Source organism: Varroa jacobsoni, unplaced genomic scaffold (assembly GCF_002532875.2).
Source record: "Varroa jacobsoni isolate VJ856 unplaced genomic scaffold, vjacob_1.0 contig00279, whole genome shotgun sequence".
Taxonomy (NCBI): domain Eukaryota; kingdom Metazoa; phylum Arthropoda; class Arachnida; order Mesostigmata; family Varroidae; genus Varroa; species Varroa jacobsoni.
Window position 1 is genome coordinate 128,156 of NW_019214438.1, and position 9,551 is coordinate 137,706.

The 9,551-nt window shown below is 41.1% G+C and overlaps 1 long non-coding RNA gene across 3 annotated transcripts; it reads left to right on the forward strand.

The window, feature by feature from the left end:
• The first annotated feature begins 1,959 nt into the window (after positions 1-1,959).
• LOC147752049 (uncharacterized) lies at positions 1,960-5,701 on the forward strand. 3 transcript variants are annotated; one of them, XR_015315145.1, is made up of 4 exons: positions 1,960-2,562; positions 2,696-2,735; positions 2,874-3,034; positions 3,244-5,701. It is a non-coding gene; the product is annotated as an uncharacterized LOC147752049 (long non-coding RNA). The 3 variants fall into 3 exon arrangements; XR_015315144.1 differs by lacking the exon at positions 2,874-3,034 and having other exon boundaries at positions 3,560-5,701; XR_015315146.1 differs by lacking the exon at positions 2,874-3,034 and having other exon boundaries at positions 1,960-2,735.
• The last annotated feature ends 3,850 nt before the right edge of the window (positions 5,702-9,551 follow it).

Sequence of the window (9,551 nt, forward strand, 5' to 3'; positions counted from 1 at the left end):
TTTGGGACATTTTGCTAAGCTGTTATTGTAACAAATATAAAAGGAAAACCTTCAAATTTTCTAGTGACCTTCACCTTGTTCATACCTAGGTATACAGCCATCGATTAGGTTTTGTAATCGTGATTAATTTCTTGCATTGAGCGCATAGGAATTTGGCCACACTCACAGGATTGTTGCTGTTGTTTCTGCCTGTTCGATGCTGGACGCCGGTATTTTAATTTTATCTACATTCAAAGCTAGTAGATTTAGAGGCGTTTAACACACTCCTAACGGTATCGATGGGACGCGACTAGAATATGGCCCCGGCCGGCCCTTCATTCGCAACGGACGCTTTCGTTATCACTATTATCAACATGTCGCGAAGTTTCTCACTGCTACTGGTGATGTCGTCATAATAAACGTCGTGAATAAACAGATCGGATTTGTTGTTATTGGGTCTGGTATAGACAGCGCCCACAATCGGACCCAGGTGCAATTTATGCCCTGGACAGTGTTAAATAACAAAAGGATTCTGGTCGAGTAAGACTCATATGCTACTTCATGAATCACCCACCACACTTCGTGTCGCATGAATACACTGGCCGGACGCGTTTCATTTTGGTTGGTAAGTGCCCATTATGAAGATTTTGCTATAGTTAACTTTTTAACGTTCCTTCTTATAAGTTCACTGGTAATTGCATACGTTAAATGATGTAAACATATTTAACGCTTGGGGTATACAAAATGCGTATCTGTATTTTCCATCATAGATTTGATGGCTTTTTACTAGGTAGACATATCTGAATTGAGTAACCATTTTGAAAACAAAGAAAAATATGAGCGGATTAGAATTTGTCTTTCGCCGTCGGCAGGGTCGTTTTATTGATTTTCCTTTAATTCACAGATAAACCGACAGCGGTAACATATCCCCATAACCACTTGCTATTTAACGTGTTCTTGCCTGTGCATTTATTGGAATCTATCACAAATTACAATAAAATTATGTACATATATTATTATTTATATTTCACAGATAGGGATAAAACGATGATGGATGTAGTTCATCTCATTATCAGAGTTTTGCTGACAAAGCTAGAAATATTTACAAGGTCGTATAGGCTCGCATGTGAAAACAGTTAAGCGTATGATTTTAACACCATGTCAAACTGTCTATGTTATACAATCAGATTATCCTCTATTATAGAAGACTATATAACATAAATTAAGTCTCTGATTATCGATGATAATAATGGTCATCCTGGCTCTAATAGAAATGTCTTCACAGTAGCAACAGCAGCCAATACGCTGAAATAACAATGATAGCAACAATAATCAAGAGTATCTACATGTAGGATTTAAGACGTCATTGGAGACTTCGCAGGGCATATGTTGTCAAGGCTTACCTGATTTCGTGTCATCTGGACAAGATTACCACAATAGCAAATACAGCCGTTTCGATATATCTTAGTTATCCCGTAATCCATTATACCATAGTTAGATTCATGTTCTACTAACATTTATTTTTCTCAGCAAATATACTACCCTTTTATACCAAACGTATTCGGCGAGTAGAATGTAAATGGATTTATTGTGTATTTGTCTGAATTAGATTTTTTTTTTTCGTTTTCATTCAACTTCAGCACTTCACACAGTTCGTGCCCTCACCGCCATTCCAGCTGTCGCGTCTCGTTTTCGACAGTCTATTTATCATCATGACCGCCATAGATGCCAGCGGCTACTGTGACTGAGAGACAGTGATAGCTAATTCATATGATTTCTATTATACATCTGATAGAATGCAACCCTTCATTACGGAACGAAAATCTCAAGGGCGTAAAGTAATGCTGACCGAGACCATGACGGTTTTCGTGGCTAGTTAAATTTTAGTTCTATTTGTAGAAAGAATTATATATATATATATATATATATATATATATATATATATAGAGAATGATGCAAACGTCTCTTGATGGTGTGAAAGGACCTGACACGCTGAAAGCTTTTACCACATATTTTTCTTCTACCAGCTAAACACATGCTGTATTTGCCTCTTTATTTAACTACACTCGTCGTGTGTTCTATGGTTTTCGAAGGCCTTGAATTAGTAGACCCCAGCAAACAGATGTAAGATGAAGGCTTTTAAGCCTTCCAGTGGTAAAGATGCCCCTGTATATATACATTGGTCCGTCTAAACGTGTGTAGTGTCGTCGTCTGCGTGACACACGCACCGCAAAAACAAAGTCAGCCGGCTACGATATAGATGAGCAATAGCTTATCTGGTAAACATCGACCGGTATATTTCACGCAGGTTCATGCGGTTTTCACGGTGAAGCCGGCAGCCGAAGTCTAAGAATACGACCATCGACTGAAAACTAGCACATCTGCCGCCGCAAATAGATTCTGAAAAAGAAAAGAGCACTTCAGCAAAGTGATAATATGGCATTATCGTTCATGAGCAAAAATTTGTTTCTCATGCTGTTACTCTACATCTCGAATGCTTTCCATTCCCCGCCTTTCCTGCCAGCTGAGTCTGCGTGTAGCACGGCTAACGGCCTCCGGTGATTCGAGTTCATCCGCCAACGGGTGAGGTTTTTTTTAGCGATTTCTTCCTGTGCTCGATTACAATTGCCACTTGGTAGTTCACCGCCAATCGCTTTGACGCCATTTTGACCCAAATGATTTTTGCGCGCCAATTAAATTCAAATAACGTTTACAGGTTTATTAACGTTTTGAAGTCGTCGTCACTGCCGCTGCTTGTAAGTGTCAAGTTTTAACTACAAACATTTGCTTTTGTGTTGAGAATCACTTTGCAATGACCATTTTTATCTACCATTTACGCGTATAAGAACCGATTTGTTACGCTGGCATTAACTAATCGCTACCTGCCCGAGTAGAAACGATCGAAAAGTGGCAGTGCTCTGTTCGCAGAGAATCGGTAGAAGCTGTGAAAGGAAGCTACAAGCCGAAATCAACATGCATCAGGAATACCGCTGGGCCGCGCACAGCAGAGAATCATAATAACATCGGAAGCGTTACACACGCATTAATACGAATTGTTAGTAGCAGACGATTATCTAGTGTTTCTACAGTAGGTGCTGATGATTCAGTCTATACCACATCGTTACCACTGTACACCCCAACATTATATTATTTAGGTGTTCATCCCGCGGATGCTTCTACTGCCATTGGCATATATATACACGTATATACATCCATATTTTTGAGTTTTACGTCCGGAATTGCCATTAGACATTTCATTTTCAGACAGACGCCTGGCTAGCTCCCAGCACGAAACAAAGTATGGCCGGATTCGAACCGACACCACAACGTGTCCCACTGATCCGCCGCCCTAACAAGATTACCAGATTCAATCTGAGAGCGTGTGCATCGATGGACTTCACTTTCGATTCACTTCTTCCGATAATGTCCCATCATGTAACACTTGAACGGTGTATATATATATATAGTACAAGAATCATTCAAGGTTGACATAGTGAAAGATCAATACTCTATTCTTTGCTGTTTATTTATGCCCTAATGCTGAATATTTTTCATTTTGCTTTGACCGAAACGTGTGTAGCTATATTCTAAGGGCCGACTAGGAGGCGAATCGGACGCAAGGTCGAAGATGAAAAGGCTGTTCTCGGATAATGTTCGTATTTAGATTTCGCATTGGCAAATTTGCCCACTTGATGAACGCATCAAAGCGGTCGTACTCCATGTAATGCGCAGTTATCTTCGTGATCATATTGGACTATTTCGGTACATCATGTAATAAATGTGTATTGTATGCTAAAGGATCGATGGCAGTCGTTGAAAATGCGGCTGAACCTGCCACTGGCTGCCCTTGATGGTGGAAATACGCATGATCCGTTCGTGGCTTGCACATATCCCTAATGCAAGTGTATATCCCTACAGACGAAAATTTGGATCAGTATAGACTCTTGAATTTGTCTTCTAAATGCTTATTAGGACATTATCAGTTCCTTGTGTAGTAAAAAACAGCGTTTATACGATCTCGAAATCACAGTGTTGCTGTTATATTCGAGTGAACCTACGGTGTTTGTACGTTCGATGAGCTTAGGTTCAATACATAGTGGCCATATATCGCTTTCGCGCCGATAATGATTAAAACATAGGTACAAAGGCAATACGGATATGTAGTACTACGTGTGTGGTTCAACAGAGAAAGGTTTTCGAATAGATTCTATGTAATCAGATTGTATTAATATTTGAACGCTATAACTAATACGTTCGTCATCTTTCAGGTCACGGTCAATTATTGAAATATTTTATAAAAATTGTTAAAAGATAAGAAAAAAAACACGGTCATAATACGTTGCTATCAATGCGAATCCGTGCCGCCATCCAGCCAATCGTAGAATAGCCAAAAAATAAAAGAGAAACAGGCATCATATGTTGCATCATTATACGAAATGCTTTTTATGACTAGAGCAATCAACGAGCGTAGAAGTATCGTAGCGGTGTTGACTTGCAAATTTTTCCCAAAGGCATTAAGTTCGGTTAGAATCGTTAACAGAAAAAAAAAAAAAAAGATCGGCTATGCTGAAGCTGTTATAACAACAAAAATACTATTCCGTTTTTCTGAAAAGGAAGTTTGGCAAGAGATCACAGTTGAAGTTTTAACGGCAAGCACGAGTTCAGTGATTTTACATGGGCAAAATTGTAGCCTACAAGTTTATCCAATTATTCTACTCTACATATATATGTATATATATATATATATATATACTTGACTCTTGCAGAAAATTCCCGATTGGTATAAGGACGCTGCGACCTTTCATTTTTTTAATTTTTAATGTTTCAAAAACAGATGACGATAACTTGAAAAGCGTGGTCGTCTAGATATTGCTATGGTTTGACGAGTAAAAGGCGATAAAAGAATTGGTAAATCAATATGGCGTTGTAAAAAATGCAAAAAAAAACAGAGTTGATGATAGGGTCGATTCATACGTATATGACAAACCCACTAAGACCGATTGGGGATTTGATCAATCTGTGCTTACTCAATCATCAATCAAATTCGTCTATATATCGGTAATACAGCAAGTGTACTCCTATTTCGGTAACTTTCTTCAGGTATTATAATGGGATTATAATGATTACAGCTCGAATGTATTACAAGAACTCAAATTTTGTTTATGGTCGTATATGGTCGATAATAACAGTTTCAAGCGACTTAAAACCGTTATCATTTCAGACCTAAAAAGCCTCTCCAATTAGGTGCCCATAAGAGACAATGTGTTATAAAAACATCTGGTACAGGTAGGTTAGGCACAACAAATAGCTAACCAGCAAATGTACAAAGAATAGAAAATAGACGATTTTTAGACAACAAAAATTTACCATTGCTGGCCTGTTCTCCAATACCGGCTTCCGAGTAGCAAATCAAACCCAAAAAATACAGTGTAATCCCGAATATGAATCAATCAACGGCCATACATATCCCCAAAGTTCTTCTTGCCGTTGTACGTTCTAATTTTGTAACTTCGTTCAGCTGTACATGTATCATTGCACTTCCGCAACAAGTTAATGTCGAATTTTTTCCGAATTTCCGGCCAACTTCTTGACCAACTAATATTCGCGACTATTGGCCTGCAGCCTTTGTCAAACAAAAACAGGCCCGGACAGGTGACCTAGTTACCGATGTGCTTAACAATTTTTCTTTTTTTTTTTGTCTAAGAATTAATAAACATTGTTTCAAAACTGACCAAGCTTACTTTGGTAAAATGAAAGTTCAAATATTTAATAACCAAGTTAACGAACGCAGCGAATTTATTATATTTACGCATTTAACTCTGTCGTTTCTTGATGAAAAAGCTTGTTCAAAGCATTGTGACATAGCTCGGCAACGAATAGGAACCTAGCACTATGTTTATAATTACACTTGGTTTAGTTGCGATATGACAGTTTTTAGAATGTGTTTACTAAAAGGAAGAACTATGCAGTAACAAACAAAATCATTTTAAGCTGTTTGGTGCAGTACAAAAAATTCACTAACCACGTTTTAGCCCGCAGACAGACGGGATGCAACGTACAATCAATTCGTTCGTGACTGACCATAAAACGACATCGACGTTACGGCCTGCTCTGGGGGATATTACCTTGAGATACAATTACAGTATAAGGAAAGAGTCGTTGGATATAGCTCCGACGGGCCCCCTAATATATTTCTTTTCACATGAATGAACTTCAGGCAGCGACGAACAACCTTCGGCCACTTCGCTGTATGTTGGTCAGTCAGGTATCGACCGTTCGTGTGCCTCGGATCAGCAGCCCAGCTACCTCTGCGACGCGTCAACGCTCGTCATCGAGTCACTTTAAGACAACGAGCTTAATGCAATTTGCTCTACCCCAAACGTCAGCGCCAAGCTGAATTTTAACCTTCGATGTTTACCTGCGCCTGCTCGGTCTGCTCTGGCCAGCCTCCATTACAATGGAAGCCGAAAGCGCGGTTGCTGTGAAATCAATTCCTATAAAACTGGCACTGTCCAACCATTGTTAACAGATCTAGGTAGACAGCAAGAGCCGTTATAGAAGCAGCGGTAGTCGACCCAGAAAACGCGTTGTCCGAGACCTCCATCCAGCTCCGTGCCGCATCTGACCGAATGCGTATGCTCAAAGCCGTTATCGGCTCTGAGACACTGGATCTGGTCGGGCCCACACCGGAAGAAGGCATCGAAGCCACTAGTTCAACGACCATCATCACACGAAGCTCTAAGTCCACGGCAGCATTGCTTGCTGCAACATCAACGCTGATGATGTCCATTCACTCTGCGATCACACGGTCCTGCAGAGTGTCTGGCTACTTGCTTTTAATGCACTTCCTTCCGCAAAAAGACATGTCGAGGCGATCCCGTACCTTCGTGCTCTAGAACTATTGGAAGTCGTGTCTACGATACGCACGGCTACTATCGAAAAAGACAGACCAATGTCCTTAATGCATACGAGTTATCGTCGGTTCTCCTAGCCGAAAGGAACACGATACTTACTCTTTTAGTTCAAGCGCTGGACCCTGGATGTGACATTGACGACAGTGTCATAGCGTGCGGCGCAGGTAGCGTGTTCTATAGGAGGATAGCATAGAAAGTTTCAGTCTAATTGTATGGTGGCAATGTACAGGGTAAACACCCCTGGATCCTGTATTGTTAGTTTTAAGTAATAATTAAATTAGCGTTATTGGGTAATTACTGGAATAGTCAAATGTTAAGGATCAGTGTAGCCTGCCTAAAATTTGAGGCGGTTTGATCCACAATCAATTCAAATCGTCCACATAGGTCATTTTCTGTGCAGAGTATATTATCACATACGTATAAATTTGAATTATTAGAATAGGCTTATTTTATTGGCGACTCTAAGATCGAGAACAAGGCTACCCAGTAGCCAGACGGAGACATCAATCAATATTTTTTTTTCTGTAAAAATGCACAGGAACCCGAAAAATGGCCTCGTAATAAAAACGAAAAGTAAAGGTACGCATCGAGCAAAAAATAGCTGTACATTCAATGAAAATAATACTTATAAAAAGAGATGAAATATTCTTTATATTTATCTTGCAAACTACAAATCTTCATTGAAGCATGATATTCTCCCCCCCCCCCCCCCATCAGGTGCCGACTAAATAAGATCTATTTTAGTCTTAGCTAGCCGAAGCGCTACCCGCGGTCGCTAACAGGCTCAATAATGTAAAAAGATGAAAAAGGATGTTTAGCTTATTCTGTAACTGCATTATTTTTTTCTTCACTCCAACCGGAAATCATTGATCTTACTAGAAACGGCGATGTAATAGCGGTGTAATAGGATCGTAGATATCATAGGCTATGGATAACAGCTTAAGTGTATTGCTGTTCTCTTCCTTGTTAGATTTTCGGTACAAGCGTTATCATTGCCAAACACCCTAACACATCCTTCATAAATCATCAGGTATATAAATTTATTCGTTTATATCACACACGCCTGTTTATCATAGGAGCAATACCAGGCGCATCAACCTAAATACATATGCAAATATTTACGTTTATATAGTATTTACTCAAACCTCACAAAGTCTTTGTTAAGCGAGCAGACTTGACTGATTACAGTCTATAGTAATATTCCGTTTCATCATGAGGTCGCATATTCCAGAAGTTAAAGCGACCAACACAAAGAAATCTATATCAACTGGCCACCACTGTGTCAAGACATGCGTCAACGATGGCATTTATAGACGTCAATGAGTCTATGTATGGTTCCAGCTTGATTTCCTTCAATGGGTCATGATTTCCAGCGCCATGACCATTCGAGTGGACGGCAACTTTAATCCACTGACTCGTATCGTATGGGCAGACGCAACGCGCTTAGAGCTTGTAAATTTTATTTCGCGGACGAGCTTTACTAAGCCCACAGAAGACTGGGTACGCCTCATTGATGACGATGTCGCAGTCACCATGGTTTAAATGGGCGATTGGCGTGCCGCTATGGGTATACCCTATGCCCTCGAGTAAAGCTAGGGTAACGGGATACCTCGATAGCTAATAATAGCAAGGGACTACTTCCTGAAATGAAGCTCTGCAACCCCAATAAAGCTAGCAAATGGGGAGCACTTCTTTGTCATTCCGTCGAAACTGCGGCCTGCTATGTGACGGCATTGCAGAGTCACTTTTCTGTTTATCATGCCAATGCAGAGCGAGCGCAAGGCCCACAAGCGAACCGCACTACGATAAATTAAAATCACTACTGCAATGTTCGCGCGACTCAAAGGAACAGGACAGAGAAGCGATTTTGCAGAAGCAACACGTGCGAATATGTGCATAAGGATATGAGGTTCTCCTTCCTCTGTTGAGGCCCGCTTGTAGAAACGTTGTCGGTTTTAAAGTAGCATCGTAGGCGCAACCAACCCTGCGCCATTGCTCCTCATGTCTGCAACCTGCAACGCGAGTGGTTTCATAAAGCTCTTGCGCGCGGACCTGCCGACTCCCCAACTATGCCGTTTTGTTCATAGGAGGCTAGATTGGGCTGAGAACACCCATCTGCCTCGAGCGTACCAGAACAGAACACTATCGGCGGCCAGAGTCCTAGACCCTATGTTAGCTAAGACCGCCTATAGCAGACTTCCGTAAGCCGTGAATTTAGTAAGCCCCGTTCCGTTAGCCAGCGACGACGGACCTGGGCTCGTATTGTCAAGGTCCGGAGAGCACTACGAGGAGGAGGGTACACTATGGGAAGCCCTCATTCGTTCAGTCACGAGAACGTGATTCCAGCGGGACGCAGCTTGCCACGCATGTCAACGTGTGAGCGCCCCGGCATTCACACATCGGCTATCGTCGTCGTTATTGCCCACGAAAAACAAAGGTTCGCCAGTAATTTGATGTAGCTATGGCCAACACAGTGGTGCCAGACTCAGTGGCGATACTCCTTGTGAAGTATCATTTTGTGCAGCCTAAAGCAACGATAGGACAGCAAAAACAACCATGGAGTATTCAGTACTAATCCTAGCAGTAGTGAAATTGGAGTGACAACAGCGGTAACGTTACTTCCTGGACACGTCAATAAAGGTCGGCAAGAAAAGCGTT